The sequence below is a fragment of the Sciurus carolinensis genome, chromosome 5 (assembly GCF_902686445.1).
Source record: "Sciurus carolinensis chromosome 5, mSciCar1.2, whole genome shotgun sequence".
Taxonomy (NCBI): Eukaryota; Metazoa; Chordata; class Mammalia; order Rodentia; family Sciuridae; genus Sciurus; species Sciurus carolinensis.
Window position 1 is genome coordinate 166284148 of NC_062217.1, and position 22188 is coordinate 166306335.

The window sequence follows — 22188 nt, forward strand, 5'->3', positions numbered from 1 at the left end:
CAGCATGCACACGTCTGACTTGGTCTCAGCTCAGTTTTACCAAGCATCCCGAAGGTACCTAGTGTCCTGCTTAACAGCTCACTCTCTGATGCTTCAGGGTCACACTGGAAGTAGACAGGAAGATTCATCCACAATCACAGGGAGCTCGGCAAAGTGGGTTGCTGTGCAGGAGAGTTTGCAGCACATTCTTCGGGTCAACACAGTGTCACAAGGACATTTGGATGCAGGACCAGCCTTTGCTCAGATGGAGAACAAATCCTGAGGTCACGGGGACTCCTTCTGCTGATGGGAGGTCAGCGGACAGGCGTGACCGTCCCCTCCCTTAGCATAATGTTCTCCCACTGTGCCTCTGAGGATTCATCGCTCAGAGAGCAGCACACTCACCGTGGTCATCGGCAGAGCCGGCTGCCACCCGCCGACTCTGGGAGCATTGGCCACTGCACATCCATCACATGTAACAAGGACCCTGTCATCTGATGGCCTGGGGACCTCAAGGTCTTAGAGTCCTCTTGAAAGAGGAGGTCTTTTCACAAAGCTGGAGACACTGTCCCAGAGGAAACGGACTAAGAACAGACGTCGTTAAAGCTGGAGTATCTGACGACGCCGGAGGTCTGTCTGTTCCCCTCTGTCGTGGACTCCTTGCCAGCTGCTTTTGCTTTTCCACACGCAGACTTGCTGGTCCTCAGGGTCTCCGTCAGCCTAGCACGGACACATCTTTGCTCAAGTCAGCCTGGCAGCTGCTGTGGATGCCTTGGACTTGGGAGCTGCGGGGAGGGGATCCTGTGTTGTGTGAGTCTTGGTGGCGAAGGATTCTGCTGAAGGGGTCCTGTCCCTCACCCAGGCTCATCCAATCTGACGCCCACTTGGGGAGTGGCCCATCAATGAAGGGACACAGCCAGGGTAGCAGAGTCAAGGACAGGCAAGCAAGGGCCCAGGGACCCTGTCCTAACCAGACTGGTCTTTGGGTGTGGCCACAGTCTATTTTCTGCAGCTTGGAGCTGGCTTATCTTGACTGTTTTTGTTGTTTGTATCTGTTCTTTTCTCTCTCTCTCTCTCTCTCTCTCTCTCTCTCTCTCTCTCTCTCTCTCTCTTATCAACATTATCAAATCCATCTAAACAATTGTGTCTGCTTAAGGTAGCGAGATACACTTTCTGTTCTTTACAACCAAGCCTCTGGATGCAACTTCTGATACAGAGCGCATCCTCCTCACTTCTCAGCTCCTTTCCCATCACAATGGAGTATTTTATTTACTGACTTTCCCTGCACCTGCTTGGGGCCCCAGGGCTGCTCGGCTCTCTCTTCATCTCAGGTCAAACATCTTGTGAACCTGCAACCACCACATTTTCTCAGTGTCTGATGAACCTTCCAGCACCACCCGCCTCAGTGGCTTTCCCTGGAAGGTTTGTACTCAGTCCTTGGTGCCTTCGTCCTGTTGTTTGCTCTTAGACACACGTGGATAAGGATGGTGAATCTTCAGGTCGAAGTCCCTGGGTCCAGCCCAAGACTCTTCTGGTTGACTTTGGACCCAATTGTCCATTTCTTTGTGTCTCAAATTTCTCATCTGACAAATGTGTCTCGTCATGATCTGTAGCCCACAGAGCTGTAATAGGATGAAGTGCACAGAGGCGCGTCAAGTGCCCGCCTGTGACAGGGCTCGAAGGCACGAGCTGACTGCTAAGTAACAACAGCCTGTGTTGGCGATGGCCAGTGGTTTATGTGCCTCAGTGGAGAGGATGGATGTTACGTGCTCAGGTTCCTGGAGCATAGTAGGTGCCCTGTGTGGTCGATCATCTCCATCCTCCACCTTCTGATCTGCTCAAGTCACCTCTGTGCAAAGCGCCATGACCTTATTTGCTGTCGATTGACTTGGTCTAAAGAGACAAGTGGACAGAAGAGTGAAGAGACTGAGTTAGGGTCAGAGATCCGGAGGAGATAGGCAAGGGTCCTGCCCACCCGCCTGGCTCCGTGTGCAGATGGCATTCCCTTGGGACAGCTCTCTGCTTTCAGTTTCATGGAGAGAATGGATGAGTGGGTCCGTGCAGAGGCACTGCGGTCGGATTAATCCCAGGTGCTCGGGGAGCACCCTGGCTTTCTCAGTCTTGTCTGTCTGTCTGTCTCTCTCTCTTCCCCCTTTGGTTTTAGTAGTTTGGGTTGGAAACTCCAGGCTGTATAGGGCAATATGGACGGTGGAAGTGTGTTCAGGGCCAGGAGAGCAGCCTGGCTGAGCCACGTGACCGCAGGAGGCAAGGGGCCTAGGGCAGTGCGGGGAGAGAGCAGGATCTGCCCAGAAGTGTCCCCACGGGCTCCCCCATCTGTGCCCACCCAGCCTGTTCTCTCCCTGCCCCATGACCCTGCCCCATGACCCTGCCCCATGACCCTGCCCCACCTATGTTCTTCCGATCTCTCCTTGGTTGCAAGGATCAGCCCACAGTCCCTGGATCTTCAGAGTGGGGACCGCAGAGATTCTACGTTTTAAAAGGCTAGCAGGAGGTACAAACCCTTGGCTGGATACCCAGCATGCTGCTGGTAGAATCCCTCTCTCCATCTTAGAGTTCCCACTTCTGACTCACCAATCATCCTTTCCCTTTAACAGTATTTCTGTCCAATGCTGTCACAGCAGTAATGATGACAATGGCAATAACAGCAACAAACATATTTGAGCATTCACAGTTCCCGGCCCACTGATAGCTTTTGGCACGCACGGTTTCATTTAATCCAGGCAATGCCGGGCATCTCAGGTCTTGTTCCCATATTGCAGATAAGGAAACAGATTTGCAGAGTTGGGATCATTTGCCCAAGGCCACACAAGCAGTAAAATCCAGGATTTGATCCAGATATGCTCTCAAGATCTTACTAATGACAAGGAATGTATAAGAAAGTTTTACTGTGGTGTATTCTAAGTTCGGTTATTTTTTCAAGACTAGTTTTCTCAAAGTCGGAGAACTTATAAAAATGCAGATTTCTGGACCCCATTCCACAGTCTCTGATTCAGCAGGTCTAGGATGGTTCAGAGGATCTGTATTCCTAACAAGTTCTCTGGTGACATGGTCTAGCGAAGCCAGAGACCACGTGCTAAGAACCACTGTCCTGGACTGATATTAACTGATGATTGTCTATTGATTGGAAATACTCAACCTTAAGGACTTGGTTAATTTAGAGCTGCCTTGGAGGGATTTTCTGATCTCAGGACCAGAGCTAAGGTGTCAGTTTGCACAAAAAAGATACAAGTCTTTCAACAAATGATCAGCACCCAGGACACCAAGAGGGGGCTAGACCATGAGGAAGCAAGCAACCCCTGACACTCAGGTGCAAGAGCAGTAATTCCCTGTTCCCTAAGAGCTACTGTAAATTGTGCCCTGTTGTGGCATTAAGTGACATTGACTCACAAAACAAGATTACTCATTTTACGCCTCTCTTTCAGTTTCAATGATGTCGATGAGAACACTTCAAGGTTTTGTGCCATTTCCTTTAAAACCACTAAAGACAGCTCCTTACTCTCCCCTTTCCACAGAGAGAAAGAGCCTCAGGACAGGAACCATAACCAGAATACAAAACACTGTTTGTTTTCATCGATGTGCTTTATTTTCCCATTAACTTATATATACCCCACATGGACAACTTGGCACAGATTATGAAGACAGACTGCCTTGGCTTGAATCAGCGGTATCATGTTTAGCTGTGCAACTGCGGGCAAGTCATGAAACTCTCTGTGCTTCAGAAGCCTTGTTCTTCAATAAAGATAAAACCAGTCCCTGCATTAATATTAGTATGAAGATTTGATGAATTAATATTTACATATCCCTTAGAAGGTTGTCTGGGACATAGAAGTTGCTATATATGTACACGTAAACAAATACATGGATAAATAATTCACTGAAATATGAAAAATACTCCTTTAAGGCAATTAGAGGCCAGAGAGGTATACTGGTATCTTTGCCCTCCTGGCCCATGCCAGGTATTGCAATCCACGAAGCCATGTCCCTGACTCGGGTATGCATAAGCAGTGACTGAGAGTGAGCTCTGGAGACCAAGATCATTCGCCGAGTCTGGTCTGGCCCACCTGGTGCAGCTGGGATAAGGACTATGGCTGAGCCTGGGGGCACAGTGGTGGCTCTGGGCAGGGCAGCCCCACAGTGGCAAGACAGGCAGGGAAGCAGACGGCTGTTGCCTTAGTGTCCTCGTCCAGGGGCAAGGACCAGTGTGACTTGAGGGCTTAGGGGCAGCTGGGATGGGGCAGTGCACTCGGATGGCCCTGGGCCCACATCTCTGCTCCTACCCAGCCAGCCCTTCAACACAAAACGCTGCTGAGCAGAAGAGAACTTCGCCTTCTTCTCCACTTTGCCTGGGCAGGCCTCCCGACTTACCAAAGACCTTATTTAACATGAAGCAGATCCAGGGTCTGCGCTTCCAGAGACTCCGACCCGGGAGACATCTGCATTCTTAATCGGGGCCTCAGTGATTCCAAGGCAGAGGTCACGCAACGCAATTTCGGAAATCCTGCTTCCGTCTCTCTTTGGGAGGGATGTGCTTTTGCTTTGGAATAGTGTGTGTGTGCAAGTAACTCTCTGCTGCCACAGAAGTCACCTTTGAAAGGAAGAGAGTGCAAGACTGTCAGATGGATGGGAGCGAGCGCCGGCCTGCAGCTGAGGATGGGCCGTGTGCAGAGCTTCAGAGCCTCTGGCCACCTCCCGTCTGACCTTTCCTTCCTGAATATTACAAAAAAATTCCATGAATTTGTGATTGTTCTTACCAAAAAGTTATGCATGTCTAAAATCGTCAGCACAAAGAACAAACAAGAACCAGAGATTTAATTTTTTTGCATTAAAAATGTTCGACCCGATATGATGTTCCTTGCCAGCTATTTAAAATGGGAGGCCTGAGTTCTGTTATCTTAACGCTGTCTTGGTGCTTCTTCCTCCAGCTTCTTGTATCCAGTGCAAAGTCCACTCATGAGGCTTTCAACTGGGCCAAGTCCTGCAGAAGTCGTGGTGGAGGAGTGCTGGAGCCGGCGGGGGCTGGGGCGGGGGCCGGGGCGGGGGCATTGCTGGGCTTGGTTCTTTGGTTGATGTGAAAACATGGAGATGGAAATTCCTCCAACAGGGGAACAATTTTTTTTTTTTTTTTTTTTGGTGATGGTAAAATACACAAAACCTAAAACTTCACACTCACAGTGTTGTATAACCACCGTCACCACGCACCTTCCAGAACGTTTTCATCTTCCCAGACGGAATCTCTGTGCCCATTAAGCACTAATTCCCACATCCCATCCTGCACCCTTAGCTCCTCTGTGAATCTGAGTACTTTATAGACCCATGCAAGTGCAATCCTAAGTGTTTGTCTTTTGTGTCTGGCTAACTTCACTTAGCATAATGCCCTCAAGTTCATTTATGTTGCGTGTGTCAGAATAGCCTTCCTTTTCAAGGCTGAATAATATTCCATTGTAAAGTCGGGTCTGATGTTCCGGAACAGCCAGTGGCTGATGTGTTGCTGAGTGTCACTCGGTAGTAGATGTGCTGAGCAAATGGCTACACTCCCAGAATCCCTGGCCAAGCTCTAAATAATTTCTCTTGAGGCCGAATTCTCTAACATGGTTCATTCATTTAGAAGTCCTCACAATCCCCTACCCCCACAAGATGACACTTACTACATCCTTTGGCATTTTTTTCTCTTAAGTAAGACCTAATGAGTCCGTTGGATGATTTGAAACCACAGAAAATAATCCCCATGCTGACTGTGTCAGGGACATCGGGACAGAGAAGATATATTTGTTGACTTTGGGCTTTTGTGTTAAATGTTGCTCGTGTGCCACGTGCATGTGCTCTGTTTACAGTGTGTAATCGCAGGTGAGCTCAACACGCTGGAGTGGGGGTGGCCTCCTGGTGAATCTTGTTTGACCTTCAGGAGAGCCTCATGCTGCCTGCTGATGGACAGAGTGACAATGGTGCGGGTGCCAGAGCTGTGGGCAGTTACTGCCCAGCCACAGGCAGGGCTTGTTCTGTGCCCCGCGTGGGCACCCCTCCCCCACCGCCGACAATCTATAGAAAGGGCCTCAGCCGAGCGCGGTAGCGCCCCCTGCCTCCTATTTCCAAGGCCGGGTCTGAAGGAGCGCCTCGCCCCTGTTCCTCGGAAGGATGGGTCTTCAGGGCTGCAGCCCTCCCCGGAGCAGTGATGGCTGATCGGAGCACAGCACCTGCGCGGAGGAGAACTTTGCTCTCTGGCTCTGGTCCCTGCAGGGGCCTCAGCCTCACTCCCATCTGTACAGGTGGCGCAGAAGCCCTCCCGGGCAGCGCGTCCCAGGAGGCTGGGTTCTTCTCCATTCAGATTCCGCAAAGGACTTTGAAGATAAAAGGAGGTGTCTGGTCTTCATGCTGATTCTCCCCTTAATTTAATCTGGTCTTGCAGACTCTCCCTGAAACCAGCCGTCTCTCCCCGAGGTGCCTCTGGAGGTGTGCAGCGGGGCCTTGCTAATCCCCAGGGGGCTGCGCATCCTCCTCCCATCACCGGCGACCCCTCGGCCCTCAGCCATCTCTTCCCGGGTTCTGAAACCAATCCAGTAGGTTCAGAGCGTGCGTAATGCGGAAAACGGCGCCTCGTTTACCCAGCTCTGCCAGGGAAAGGATAATCCAGAAGATCGGCACCTTCCTTCTGAAGCACTCACCTGAACACCTCTTGGGATTCTCCTTGGAGGTCTTTCAGAAAGCAGTTCGCATCCCGTGTTTCTCTTGGCAGACGAGGTGCCCAATGATGGCACCTCTGCACCATCTCTTGCTCTGGGTGTTTGCCGTTAGGCTTGCGCTGTGCCCAGGGAGATGGCTCCTGTCACCCCTGCATGCTGAGAGGCACTGGCCCCGAGTCTGTATGGTGGTTTTTGTTTCTGATCTGCTGTCGGGTAGAAAGATGGAGTAACCCGCTAGCTAGCATCATCCGTGAGAACTGGCTGCAATTTGGAGGATGGATAAAGAATTTTGAAGTCAACTCCAGATTTAAGTGTTGAATCTGTCACTTATTGGGTGACATCATGGGTTCGTTAGTTCCTCTCTCCAAGCCTCAGTTTCCTTATCTGAGAAATGAGGATACAAATAGTGCTTTCTCCATGGGTTGATGTGAGGATCACCGAGGTAAACTAGGAAGGTGTTTGGCACAGTAATTAGTTAGTAGTGGAGACTGGGAGAGTAGCAGAGACTGTTCACCCAGTGCCCATGCCACCCAGGTCCCCAGAGCCCTTTCTCACTACTCACCATCTCTGTACCACTAGCTCAGCTGCCAACTGCAGGCATCTGCCACCTTTTGCTGAGGGCTCTCTCTGGCCTTTGCTGTCAGCTTCTTCAGGGCTCAGGTAGGTCAGGTGTGCATAGGAATTATCTCCGTGGCTCCCCGGGAGTGGCTCTGTACTGATGGATGGATGTCAGCAGGTAAAACCTCTGGCTAGAGGTGGGGCTGGGGAGGGTTTGCTCAGACACAGCCTGCCGCACTTCCCGGGAGCCTGAGTCTCACTGCCCACAGACTCACCTGCTTGAGACACACCTTGTCTCTCATTTCCTTATTCTCCTACCGAGTTGCCATGATTCAACTCCTAAAAAACTCCTGTACCCTTGACTTAGGACTGGAACCCCAAACTCGGACCTGGTTAGGATGGATGGTTTCTGTCTCACTTTCCTGTCAGCCTCCCCTTCCTTCTACATGCTGTTTGGATTATGTGTGCTGTGGTTTCCATGTGGGTTGAGTGTCCCCCACTGGTCCCTTGTGATTGAAGGCTTGTTCTCCAATTGATGCTATTAGAAGGTGGTGAACCCTTTGGGAGGTGGACTTAGTGGGAGGTCCCTAGGTCATTTGGGGGCATGCCCTTGAAGGAGAGCATGGGATCCGGTCTTTCTATTCATCTTTGTTCCAGTGCCAGATGTGACTGCTCCTACACATGCTTCTGCCATGGTGGACTAACTCCCACCACCCAAAGCAGTGAGGCCATCTTACCTTGAACTTGGACTCTCCAAAACTGTAAGCTAAATGAACTTCTTCTCTTTATAAAATTAGTTGCCTCAGATATTTTGTTGTAGCAATGGAAAGCTGACTAATACAGTGTGGAAGACCGAAAAAAATCTGTTTTCACACAGGTATGTAGTCACAAATGCTACCAATTGATTTTTAAGATCTTGATTTGCAACCACAGTATATAGTCTTCAATTAAACCATTGTAGAAACATGAGAGATGCACTAGTTATTTTCAGAACTGAACTACTGATGAAACTAATGACCACTTCTATTCCACACATCCTATTCAAGTTGGAAGCAGTGGAACCTTCTGAGAAAGTGAAACCTGCCTCCAGTCTGCAGCATTATTTTGATGGACAGCTGTGCATTTTGCATGGCACGAATGTCCACGCATCCACTTGACACTACGCAGCTGTCGCTTTCAAAGTGACAAGGGCATGGGTTGGGTATACAGCACTGTCCTCATGTGTGCATTTGATGCAAAGAGATTTGCAGAGGCTAGAATTTTAAAAATGGCCAATGGAGAGTGCAGAGCTCCTAATCCCCATCCTCTTCAGATTGTGCAGAGATGGAGTATGGTCTCTCCCACAACATTTGCACAAAGGTGAGAGCATGTGTGCCCCAGTTCATGCACTGGTATGTCTAGTGTACTGAGATTGAGCATGCCACCTAGGAAGGTGCCTTTTCTTTCTTAGTATGGTTTGTTAAAAGAGGTTCAAGTAAATTTTACATTTTTGCTTTACTTGAGTATCTAGAACCAGGTTTGAAATCATCCTGTTCTAGCATGTGAACTACAGAAAGGTCAGCCTCTTCCTTCTTCCTTCAGTCTACCTCCTCCCAGGGAGACAGATGGACACAGAAGCAAAGCCAAACTGCAGAAGAAAATCACTGAGGTGGTTTAGCAGAACGAGACTTTCAACCTATTTACTTGGCTACTGGCAACAAAATTATTGCCAAAATAATACCTGCTGTTCTGTTTCCTGAGCCCTGGCCAGGTGCCCCATCCTCTGTGCCCAGTGCTTATGTACTTCATCTCCCTGGGTGCCCCCAAAGCTTTGCAAAGCAGGTATAATTACTATCACCATTGGATAGAAACCAAAGCACTGAGGTTATGTCACTTGCTCAAGGTCACATGGTAGAGAAGAGGCAGAGATGGAGTCTGAACCCAGATCCATCAACTCTGAAGGTCACACCAAGACCACATCCCTGATGGGCCTAGTGTTGAACAAAGCATGAGGTGCTCTTCTTTCTCCCCCCTCCTAAAGTCACGGATGAGAAAGACTGGAAACTAAGGCTTTTCCTTCAGGGAACAGGGTATCTCTGTGTCTCTGTGATGCTCCTAGGACTCAGTGAAGATGGTGAGGAATTGTGTACCAACATGCTCCTATTTTTGTAACAAGTCATTTGAGGCACGGAATATTCCGCACTTGTCTCCCATAGAGGTCCAGCTTCCCCCCAGATGTTCTCTATTACTAATAACTTTGGGACAATAACAAAAATCTGGTGGAGAGGGACTGGCGTTTATGAGAAATCTGCAAGCTAGTCCAGTGGATTTTTTTGCTTTGGAGTTGCACAGTAAGCAGACAGATTCCTCTCTGATGCTTCAAGTGGGTTCCCTAGAACAAAGACGATGCCTCAGTTTCTGGATTTGAAACCAAGACTAAAGGTCCAGTATGAGCTATGAGATGCCAGGTAGAGAAATGGAGGTTGAGAGAGGTTGAGTCATGTGTCTGAGGTCTCATGGTGGGTTTGGACCCAGGTTAGCAGACAGACTCCTGTGCCACAGGACTCCTGAGAGCCGCATATGGCTGCCACAGAGAAAAGGACAAATCAGGAGTGGGTGGTAGCTAAGGGAATTGAGCTGACTGGGGCCATGCCAGTCCTGGCTAGCCTGTGGATATGGTATAGATAGGCTGTGTCCCCTAAGAGCTCAAGTATGAGACAATGCAAGAATGTTCAGAGGTGGGATGGTTAGATTAGGGGAGCTGGGAGTCAATGTTAATCAGTGGATTAATCCACTTGATGGATTAATAGTTCAAAAGGACTACTGTACTAGGTGGTGACTGTAGGCAGGTGGGGAGTAGCTGGAGGAAGTAGGTCACTGGGGGCACGCCTTTGGGGTTGAGAACAGGCCTTTTTCCCTCTGCTTCCTGTCCAATGAACTGAGCTTCTTTCCTCTCTTCACATCCTTCCGCCATGATGGTCTTCCTCCTCAGGCCCAGAGTTACACAATCAGTTGACCATGGGCTGAACCTCTGAGATCATGAGCCAAAATGCAATTTTCCTCCTCTAGGGTGTTCTTGCCAGGTCTTTTGGTCACAGTGATGCAAAGCCCTTCCTTGTCACCCCAGCAACCCCCAGGAAGAGTGACTGGCAGTGGCAGGTTGGTTTTAGGCATGGGTCCAGTATTATAGGGTCAAGGAAGGGTTTTGTCATAGCAGGGAGGCTGCATGCAGACCTGACTCTGGGGGCAGACTGAGCACACGTGGTGAAGCTGGGCTTAAGACTAGTTTGGGGTTTAAGTGAGAGTTTGGGGTTCTCAGCAGCTTGCAGACCATCTGTCTTATGTCTATAAAATTAATTCATCCCATCCCAACTTCCCATTCTCACCATGACTGCTGGGATTGGGCTTCTGTGTTTCTGTTTGGCTTGGTTAATACTGATTTTTGGCCAAGGTTGAGTTTGTAGGAGGCTGAAGGACTTCAGCACCTGGAGCCGGGCTGATGGTCAAAGCAATGCTTTGTGTTTACTATTTACAAAGGGAAATCTGTGGGAGGATCTGGTGGTCGCCACTTTAACCATAGATCAAATTTAGCATCATCCATAAAGGGACTGCCTGGCCTATGGGCCTCCTGACAGGAGGCAGAATAAAGTACTGAGATTCCCTTGTGGTATATTTTTGTCCAAAGTGCTTAGCCTGCATCAGATCAAGTCTGTAAACAAAACTTCTGGTTCTTAGGAATTACTCAGGGGATGGGGTAGAACAACAGGTTCAATGACACCAGGAGACAGACAAACCCAGAATGTTGATTTGATGGTCTTGGCATTCTATAGAACAAATGACCTTGGTTCTTCAGGATTTCAAAAGGGAGGGGAGACTAAAGGGACTGAAGAGAAATGATAACTGAATGAAATGGGCTTAATCAAATCCTATATAAATTACAAAATATATTTTAGAGATGTTTAAATATGGACTGGATGTTGGCAAATGCTATGGAATTATTGTTAATTTTCTTGGTTATAATAATGTTGTCAATATATTTTCAAATGATTCAGAAAAGAAATGTACATAGACCTAGTCACACATGTGCATGTACACTCACAGACATACATGTAATGCTAACATCTCTGCCTAACCTACTTACCTATCTGGGACTGGGAATGAAACAAACATGGCAGGAGATAATGCTTGGTGGACCCAGGCAAGGCTCTGTGGATGTTCTTTGTGCCATTCTGTAAATTTAAAATTCTTCGAAACAAAGGGTCCGGGAAAATCAGATCTGGATGATTTGAGGCCACACAGGTGCTAGTGCAAACCCCTCCCCTGCGGGGTGCCCTCCTCACCTGCATCTCTGTTAGAGACAGAGGTGGACACACTCACCTGCCCCTGACCCTTGGAGATGGCTATTAGTGATGAAAGGGGTATCTGGCCACCCTACCTAGTGGGCCAACTGGGACTCTGGCCTGTTTATTAGCCTTGGGCTTTGACTCAGCAGGACAACCAGAGAAAATCGTGTAGGTGTGGGCACAGACTGAGCTCCCTGCATCTTCATGTGGTGTTTTCCCTGCGTGGTTTAAGATGTGGTGGGAGCTGGGGCCTAATGTCACGTGAGGAGGGAGGACTGTTGCTTTCTGCTGACAAAGGTTGGGGAGAGGGGAGCAGCCGTACCCTTTCTCATTAGCACCCTTCGCCTGGAGAAGGGAAAACATCTTGTGAATATCACTTATTACTCAAGTGTCAGAACATCCTGCATCCTGGAAAGTTGTAAAACAGACCTGTGAATTGGATAAGGAGATGAGCTCCAGGTAAGATGGGAAGGGCCAGCTTTGTCCTGGTGACATCACTGCCTCCTGTCTGCCCCTGAAATTCCGGTCATGCACATGGATCACGAGAGGGCGAGGGGGGAGTGACTCACTCGGAGTGGATGGACAGAACAGTCATTTTCGCTCCCTTTCAGTGCCTGCCACGTAAGGTGGCACTTAGGCCTTAGCTTCTTATTCTGTGGTTTCCCTAAGAAAACCCCTGTAGCTTCTATACTTCCTGCATCTGCCTGTATCCTTCAGCATGGACCATGCTTGGTACATGTAGATATCTGGCAAATACTCTGTGATTGATACAATAGATTTTGGCGATTCAAGTAGATCTTACTGACAGAAAATAAATAAATAAATAAAACTGTCTTAAAACCAGGAAGGGAGCATCCCATGTAACTGGCATTAGTGGCCTTTGGTATAGCTTGCCTTAGGACTTCATGAGATGTCAGTAGGGCCTGATCTTATGGCTGCTCTACCTGGTGAAGGACGCCTGCTCAGTCCTGTATCCTCTAACACCTAAGTCCAAATGAGAAGAAAGAGGGCACTTCTTGGCAACAGACATTGTATTGCATCTCACTCGCTCCCTCTGAGTCGTGAGCCTACCCCTGGACTCCAGTTGGCCAGGCCCCAATCAAATGCACATCTTGGAGACCAGAAGGAATTCCTCTTAACTGGAAACACAAGATCCAAGAGCAGGGGAGTGGTGGTTGACCTTTCACCTCCCACTCATGCTGATGGATCCCTGTCCAAGGGTTGTGGCAATGGTCGAAAATGACTTCTGACCGTAACAGACAAGGTCAGTACTGTCTACTAACCACACACTCACAGACTGGGGAGCAGGACACTGCATGCCTTGCAGGGCAACGTGGAGGCTGCACTTGAGAATAGAGTGGACATCCAGGTGCTGTGGGAGGTGAGCTAGTTACCAGCAGTATTTGCAAGTATCAGCCTCGGGGACACCTGGAGGGACCTGCTGCCCATTCCAAGCCACTCCCTCCCCTTTCATCGTTATAGGTATAGGAGTCCTTGTTAAGTTGAGCCTTTGGGTGCACAGAGTAAGATGCCCAGCCGGGCCTGATTCCAGATCTGACTGTGGCAGGATGCATTACATGGGCAGCTTTTAATGGTTCCAATGGGATGACCTAGTATATACCAGTTGGAACTGTTTTAAAAAGTGCTATTTAATTCATCTGTGGCACAAGACTGGAATTGCTGCTTATTGGAGTCATCGACAATCTGATCTGATAATTACAAAAGTAGAGTCTTGACTTTCTTTTTCCAAGGGAAAGAAAATCCCAGCATTAAACACACATCATGGTTAGAGAATTCTACAGCTTTGGGGGTCCTATTTGGAGAAGTTGGTTAGTAACACATCAGATAAAGCAAACTTGATTCCCCGGAGGGAAGCAGTGTTATGTTCCATGTCTACAAAGACTGCATATCTGTAGGACAATGGCTCTGGAAATCCAGGAGGCCTAAGCTATTGGTCATTGGCAGTGCTGTTTGGAGCTGCTGATCAAGGCGTGTCTATACCCATCTATCACTGCTCTGAACACACTGTCGCCTTGCAATAGACTCTTTTTAGTGCCTTTGAAAATGTGGAAAAGATGATTTTCGCAGTTGAGATCCAAGATATAGCCTTAGTGTGTGTGAGCGTGTGTGTGTGTACTTGTGTGTACTTATACACGTGTGAAACCCATCAGCATCACCTGCACCATGATGGAAAATAATACGTGCCATCACTTTGAGCTCAAGTGGCAAATGGGCTTTCAGATGTGTTGGGAATGCAACTCTGAAGTCCAGAGAAACAGAGATGAGCAAAACAAAACCACAGAATATCATATTTGAAAGATTCTCCCAATGCGTGAAGTTTATTCTTTTCTTTGTTCATACAACAAATTTGAGTATGTGCTCAGTTCCGACTTCATGCCAGGTACTTTCCAGGGAATGTAGCAGGAACATAACGAAGGTCTCTTCTAATGGCAAATGCCTCCTAGCCAGAGCCAAATGGTGGGCGTTTGAAATTTGTCTTCCCAATATTCCTTCATCCTTCTTCCTAACAGCACCTGACTTTATGGTGTTTAAGGATTGGCCCCTTCTCCACTCCTGAACCTCTGGGTGTGAGGGAGGGGTCAGAGACCCAGCTGGCATAATTACATCCCAAATCCTCAGCCACAAGGCCACATGACCCAAGCTGGTCTAGTTAGAGCAAACTTTGGGAGTTTTTGCAGAACTATTAGGAACACACACACACACACACACACACACACACACACACGCACACACACTTCTTTTCATTTTGTTTTTCTTTCTTCCACTCTGAGAGGTTATAAGTTGAAGCTACCAGTATCAACTTGCCCCACAAAGAGACAACTAATTTGAGTAAGGAGATAACAGAGAAATGTTATTGAGTGACATCATTAAAGATACCAGGTTTCATGACATTGTTTGAGCCTAGATCAAGCTAAGCATGAATAAGGTACCCTCCAGGCATTATTGTCCAGGGCAACGTGAGTTGGACTTTCCCTCGGTTGCTACTCGAGGACTTGATTGACCCACTTGCTGGCCAGGAAGACTTGGTCTAGCCATTGTAACTACGACATATTCTGAATACCGTGTGTGAAAGGTTCTCTGAGGACAGGTGCGCCTGGCCAAATTGTGGAGCAAGTAAAGGTGGGCAGGAGCATCCCTTCCCTTCTGTCGTCAGCACCTTCTCCTCACCAACACCCTGTCCCGTGCCTTCTCCTACCTCCCCCAGGCCCTGGTCCTCTGTTGCTTTCCTGCTTTCCCAGAAGCCAATCAGGCTTCACTTGAATAGGGAGGGCCAGGGCCTTGGCATACTGAAAAAGCACTGGGCCTTTATGGGAGGAAGTTTTGCCCATGACTTCCAGTTCTGCAAATGCCTGTCACGATGATCTAGGAGAACTCAGGGACAACTTGAGATGTAGCTTCCAAAAAGAAAAGTGGAAGTAATAACAGTACATTCTCATACATATGAGCTCCTGGTCCTCACCTTGGACAAACACATGGGAGAGTATGTCCCAAACAGCAAGTTGGTATATGAAAAATAAGATATTATTGTTAATAAACAGTTAAAGGTGTAACTCGACTTGGGAAATTCTGCATTTTAAAGGGGATTTTTGAGGAGGGAGCCCCTTTTCTTCCCACGGGAATGAAGCTACGATGGAGAAATGACAACTTGGGTAAGGCTGATCTTGTGAGGCTAAGAACTCCTTCCTACATTTCCAGTTATCCCGTGTGGGTCCCTGTCAGAGCCCCTGGCTCTGCAGCAACTTCATTCCCAGAATAGTATTTCAGACCTGGACATTCCTAGGTCATAAAGGGGAACACATTCTTTTCGTCAGCTGCTATTTTTGCAGCACTTATAAAGCAAGAAGTGGTGGGGAAGGAAAAGACAGCCATCTTCCCCAGCCAGATGGAGGATGTAGGTGGGGAGCTATCCTTTGCTTTCTTTGAAGGTAAGACAGTGACCAGCACATGAAAGATACTAGAAAGAAGACGGATGGCTAATGAAGACTAAGAACTTGAAAACAAATGAAGAGTCGTCCCTGGATCGTGGGCTGAACTGTGCTGAGCTCACCAGTTGGATCAGATCAGTGGCCAGATTTCTACCTGGCTTCAACACTGGGAGTCTGGTTTGAAGGGAGATTGGATGCATGGTGTCAGAGTTCTGTCCAACTCAGAGATGCTCAGAGATCCTGCATATCTTCAGTGTCCAGCCTGCGTGCGGTGGGAAACAACATAGCCTACCTCATACCTTTTGACGCCTTTAACAGGTTTGCAGCATGAATCAGGATGCTATTCTTTTGAGTAAGCTTTTCTTTCAGAGTGTGCATATTTCTGGGGAAATAACTTATACCGTTATCTGATTGTTTCTTTGCAAGGAGCATTTGAACAGCTTCCAAATAGTTCCTTGAAGCAAACTTTTATTTGGGTCTCTGTGAGACAAGAACTTTTTTTTTTTTTTTTTTGCTTGGGGATCCTAAGACTTTTCCTCTATATCATATGATGTTCTCTCCCCGCTCCCCCGTTTCTCTCTCTCTCTTCCTTCCTTCCTTTTTAAAATTGAGATCTAAAGTACACAAAATAAAATCACAGATTTTAAGGGCAGTGGGGGCAAATGTTGACAGATGTATGTCTCCAGGTAATTGACATCTCTGTTAAGTACTCCAGGATATTTCTAGCATTTCATGAGTTTCCCTTAACCCCCCTGTCTTGTCTCTACCCAGAGGTAACCACTCTTTTTCTTTCTATTGCCATACCTCAGTTTTGCCTGTTCTAGAACTTCATATAAATGGGACACAATATGTTCTCTTTTTTGTGTAATTCTTTTGCTCAAAATGTTTTTGAGACTAACTAATGTTTTGGACTGTATCAGAAGCTCTTTTTTATTACCAAGTAGTGTCCTTTGTCTGAACATGCCACTCTTCATTCATTCTCCTGCTAGTGAGCATGTTTCCAGCATTTGTTTATCATGAATGAAGAAGCTATGAACACTTTATATAAGTCTCTTGGTGCTGGCTCTCCAGAGCAGGACCCAAAAGAGATAGGTAGAAAAATTAACAAGAATCACGTGGACTCACACAAATCGCCAGTTTTCACCAAGGTGTCAAGGTAGTTCATGTGAAAAGGTAGTCTTTTCAACCAAGAGCACTGGAATAATTATATATCTTTATGAAAAATAGAACTTCAATCACTATCTCATGCCACATGCAAAATTCAACTGAGATACAGCATAGATTAAGTATAAAAGCTAATATTATAAACTTCTAGAAGAGCCTGTAGGAGAAAATCTTTACAGATGTCAGATAGGCAAAAGATTTCTTGGGACATGAAAGGAACCATAGTAAAAGAGGAAATTGATAAAATCATCAAAATTAAAAATGTGCTCTTTGAAAGGCACTGTTAAGAAAATGAAAAAAGTTAAGGCACAGCTGGAGAAAAGAGACATGTAATTTGTATAATTTAACAAAGCATTAGTATTTAGAATTTAGTATAAGGACCTTCATGTTGGTAATAAAAAATAAACACCTAATTTTGAAAACAGGTGAATGAGGTAAATATTGAAAACAAGTGAGTGACATAAATAGGTTCTTCACAAAAGACAGAACAGTGAAACTGCACGTGAAAAGGTGCTCAATGTCACTAGGGACGTGCAAATCTGACCCAGTGAGGTTCAGTCACAATGCAGCTGGTGCCCTATCAGAGCACAGGCCTGGCAGTGAGGGAGCCAGGTACTGGCCCTGCAACTCCCGGGAACAGAACTAACTGTGCACAGAGCACAAAGTCTTCCTTACTACTATATTTTTCTTGCACTAATATTGCAGGATTCTAATTGTGCCACGGTATCTAAGGCAACGAGAATCGTATAGGTGGCTCCCACACAAAGATTTCCCTGCCCAGGAAATAAGGAAAGTGATATCGCGACTTTTCATGAGGAATTTAAAAATAATAGACAAAATCCTTCTAGGAAAAAAGGTCCAAATTTAAACTTTTCAAAGAAATAAAGTTTCCCCCAAGACTTCATTATTCATTGCGTTTTTCTTTTGGTGGCCTCTGCTTGGTGAAAACGTTAGTTCACTTTCCATGTGCCTGAGCTCTTTCCTTAGAAATTGACCTTGGAATCACCTGGAATCTGGCCTCACACACCTCACTGTCAAGACCAGTGCCATGTTCTCAGAGGTCTTCTAGGTATCACTACTGAAAAGTAGGCAAAAGAACCGAATCTTTAGCATGGAAAAGAAAAGCTTCCCTTCCCCAAACTTGTCTCTGTCTCTCTTCGTAATTAAACAGCTACAGTGGAGAACGAGGAGACATTGCATTTATTCCATGTGGTCCCCAAAGTACAATTCAGGTCCACGGAGGTAGGCTATGGGCAAGTCTGTTTCTACTCAAATAATAGATCTCTCTAGAAATGGGATGAACAGTAAATGAGTTCTGCCTCCCTGGAGGTGTTGAGTGGACATTTATTGAGACCAAAGTGGGAGAGATTCAAGGACCAGGCAGAATTTGATGATCTGTCTGAAATTCCTCGTGGATCCTGGGTGTTTCAGGCATATCAGACAACTGTGATAAAAAGGCAGGGTGTGTGGGGCCCCGTAAGTCAGGGCCCCTGGGGTGGCTGCCTGTTGCCGGGCCCTGCTCTTAGAGCAGCTGGGTAGGTGCCACTCAGACACAAAATGTGACTTTTGCAAATGAGACTGTGAGAAGTTGTAAATTCGTGTTTTCTGAAGCTGACTTTGTTGGAAATAGACCAGAGTGGTCCATCTGGGGTCATCATGGTGGACAATCCTGCTAGGGGGATTAAAAAACAAACAGCACCTGGGCATGACTACAGAGGGAGGAAGCTGGGTTTCTTGGCATGCCCATATGCTCGATATGAAATGTAAGACAGTTCTCCAAAGTGCCACTTTGAAAATGTGCAGCCACGACAGCATTGGGGGAAGCTGCACTCAGTGAGTGATTTTTCAAAGATTAGTCTCACACTTCACAGCTCTGGTGCTAATGTCTAGGCAAGGGGCTGTTTATTTCTTAGGACAGAGCCTTTCTGAGGCTTCTGCAAGCTCCAATCCAGGCTTCCCTCTCAGGAGATCACTGCATGGGAGTCTTACTGAGACCCAGCGGGGCTGCCTGGCCTGGCTCTGGGGTCTCCAGCTGGATCCTTTCATCTACCCTGCACTTGCCCCTCCACGCCCCGTGGAGCCCTTTATCTGCTGGTGCAGCAACACAACCCTTCTGGAGGTTTCTACCTGCCTTGGCATGTGTTCACAGTTGGACAGCTGCTGGAGCCAGCCATGTCCTAACACCTGGGGGAGGCTGCCCATTTGGTGGCATCTGGGGCACTGAGAATGCCATCTGCACTCCTTTGTAGCGGGGACAGAGCTTGTCTGCCCTCTAAGAGGGATGTGACTTAAATGACAAACTCTTCTATGAGAGAGTGCACTGAGAAATAAGACCAGAGCCTAGCTTTCACGACAACTTTGGGAAGTGGGAAAGTTCATTTGGGCAGATGACAGGGTTGCCAAAGGGGAGGGAAGAGACCAGGTGGCTGAAGACTAGGGTCGGAGATAATGTCACAGCTTTGTTTCGAATCAGTCCTGCAGGTCCCTTTAGACAAGAGCAGCCATTGGGCAGCCTTATCATGAAGCACCCAGAAGATCTCTTTCGCCAGTGGAAAACCTCTGGGTGGACGAGAGCAGGGAGGCAGCAGGTGACTTCCAGTGGCACGGCCGTGGCACGGAGACTGCTTACCTCCCTTCTAAAAGTCTCCCTGCTTCCAGCTATCAGCCCTCCACGTGTGGATTCACCTTTCCCTGTTCTCAGTCAGGGGTTTGGTTAGGGATGAAGCGTGTGATCCAGGCCTGGGATAATCAATCTTTCGTGATTTTTCTGGTCCTAGCAATGGGTTCAGGGTTGGCAGGAACAATAACATTCAATGATAATTTGGCTGGGAGTGCTGAACTTGAACCTGAAAGGATGTGAAGCTTGAATTCTTACGGCCACCAGGAAGCTACGAGGAGCCTGAGACTGAAGCCAGTACAGGGCAGACAGAGCAGAGGGTTGGAAAGAACCAAGACCTGATGACGTTGCGTGCACTCTGAATGCAGCAGAGCCTGAAGCCTGATCTTCCACTGGACATTTCATTTCTTTTTTCTGAATAAGTGTTGTTGGAAGCATTTATTATTTGCTACCCCAAAGCAGCTGGTGGACAGGGCAGGAGTTAAGTAGGGCAGACTAACATAGTGATAGGATTTGCAGGGTGGTGAGTTGCAATTGCCTACAAGAAAGAGCTTTCAGAAACAGAGCAGTCTGAAGAGGGTACAAGCTCCCTCAAGAGTGAGTGCCTTTTCAGAGGCAGGATTTGCAACCTGCACAAGATGATCTCTTTGAGGGGGCAGTATAGAATATATGCAAGCTGCGAATGGAAGTTTGAATGGGATAGCTCTTTGAATTTGTGTGTTTGAAAGTCACTTCATGACTACAGCAATCAAATCAATGCCCTTTGAAAGTTTCTCTCCAGTTAGTGCTAATAAAAACAGGAAATGATAAACACAAAATGGCACAAATATTCTAATTTTGTGAACCCCATCACAGACCCTGGTGGACAGGACTACCACATCTAGGTCCCCATACCAACCTAACCTTGGCTGGCCCATCTACATGACTTGGAGGTGGATTGAATCCCAGTATCCAGCACACAGCTTTGCTTATAGGTTGGTTCTTATAGGTAAGCGATGTCTCCATATCAGGGTTTGTTGTTCGCATTCCTTCCTGGAACTTGGCAGTCTGGAAGGCTCAGATGTAGGTCATCAGAGTTCACTGGGTTGACATGAGCTCTCCAAAACCACTTTGCCAGCCTAGGGGAATCCAGCTGTGCTCAGAGTAGCTGCTGGGTTCAAGGTACAGAGGAGACAGAACTATATGCACTCCCTTCAAGTCTTCCCTACTGCCTGCCCTTGACACTCCAGGTGCCTGACGAGATAGTCACTCACTCAATTGTCCATTCATCAGCTACTCCTCAGGCACCCACAGTGGGCTGGGCATGGGGTGTACAATGATGGGCACAGCAGACACAGCTCCTGCCTGGGGGACTTCCAGTATGGCTGGACTTCCAGTATGGCGTCCCTTCCAGGCACAACCTGTTAGAATTTGGATCTGGAATGTCCTGTGTTGAAGGCATGGTCCCCAGTGCAGCAATGTTCAGAGGTGGGAATTTGGGAAGTCACTGGGTCACGAAGACCCTGATTTCCTCGATGGATTAATCCACTGATGGATGAGTCATCATTGAATGGACTAGTGACAGGTGCTGGAAATAGGAGGGAGTGGGACCTGGTTGAAGGGAGTGGTCCTTGGGAGCCTGCTCTCTGGGACTACGTCTTATCCCCACCCTTTCCTCTCTCTTTCTCTGCTTTCAGGTCACTATGAGGTGAGCAGCTTTGCTCTGCCACACTCTCCCCACCATGATGTTCTGCCTCATCACAGCCCAGAAACAGTGGAGCCAAGTGACAATAGACTGAAGCCTCTAACTGAAGTCAAAATAAATCTTTCCTCCTTTAAGGTTGTTTTTCTCAGGTGCTTTGTCATAGTTATGGAAAGTTGGCTAATAGCCTGGAATCCTCCCCTGTCTATCCTTCTCTCCTGAGATGTCTTAACTCAGGTTTGGGGGAACTGTCATGTGTTTCCTTTGGAGGCAGGGTCTGTTTGCCAAAGTCCATCCCCTGAGGTCTTCTTCCCACCTGCTCCTCCTTTTGTCCAAGACCAAGAGACAGCTCTGCAATCTCAAAAACCGGTTTCTAATGGGACCTCTGCTCTCAAAAATCCTGGCTGGGTCTGTCCTAAAATTCCGGAAGGCCTAGGCACCTCGAGAACAATGGTTATGATTGTTTTGAGTTTTGCATTTTAACTGTCCATTTGGCTTTCATTTAGTGAAGCCCAGTTCAAATTTTAAGAGAAGCATACATAACCCTGACAGATGACAGATGACGGCAAAGCCAAATCAAGACCTAGTTGGGCTCTAACTTGAGGCCGCCACCCCCAGGTCACGGGTGATGGTTGAATTTTTGCACTGACTTGAGGACAAGGATCCTGATTTTACCTGCTGCCCAGCTGCCTAAATGCTGTATCAGCAACCGGTGACCCTGATCACCTGCACCTGCTGCGCACAAGCAGGGCAGTGTCAAGCACTCCCCTGCCCTCCCCTCCCCCCATTTCTCAGCGCCTCGGCCGCAGCAGCTCAAAGCTGCTGGGCACTGGGGAGAGTGAGTGTGGGAGAGGAGGGATCCTTCCCCAGGGACCACTTGGCGCTCCTGGCATGGCAGGGAGCCATGTTCCTCTTTGCCCTGTCTATGCCAGGACTTTGGCACCTGGCTAACACTTCCTGAGAGCAAACTGATACCCGCCAGTGATCTCAGGGGCTTCTGGAGCCAAAAAAAAAAAAAAAAAGAAAGAAAGAAAGAAAGAGGAAAAATTTCAGGTTGGAAAGGTATATGGATCACAGAAAGCGGGAGAAAAGGAGCGCTCCCCGTCAGGGACAGAGGGCGCCAAGGCTGCCCTGAGCCCAAGAGAATCCCCAAAGCTCTCTCGTATACTACATGCCCACGTGCGTGCGCGCAGGAGGCCAGCAACGGGAACCGGAGTCGGTG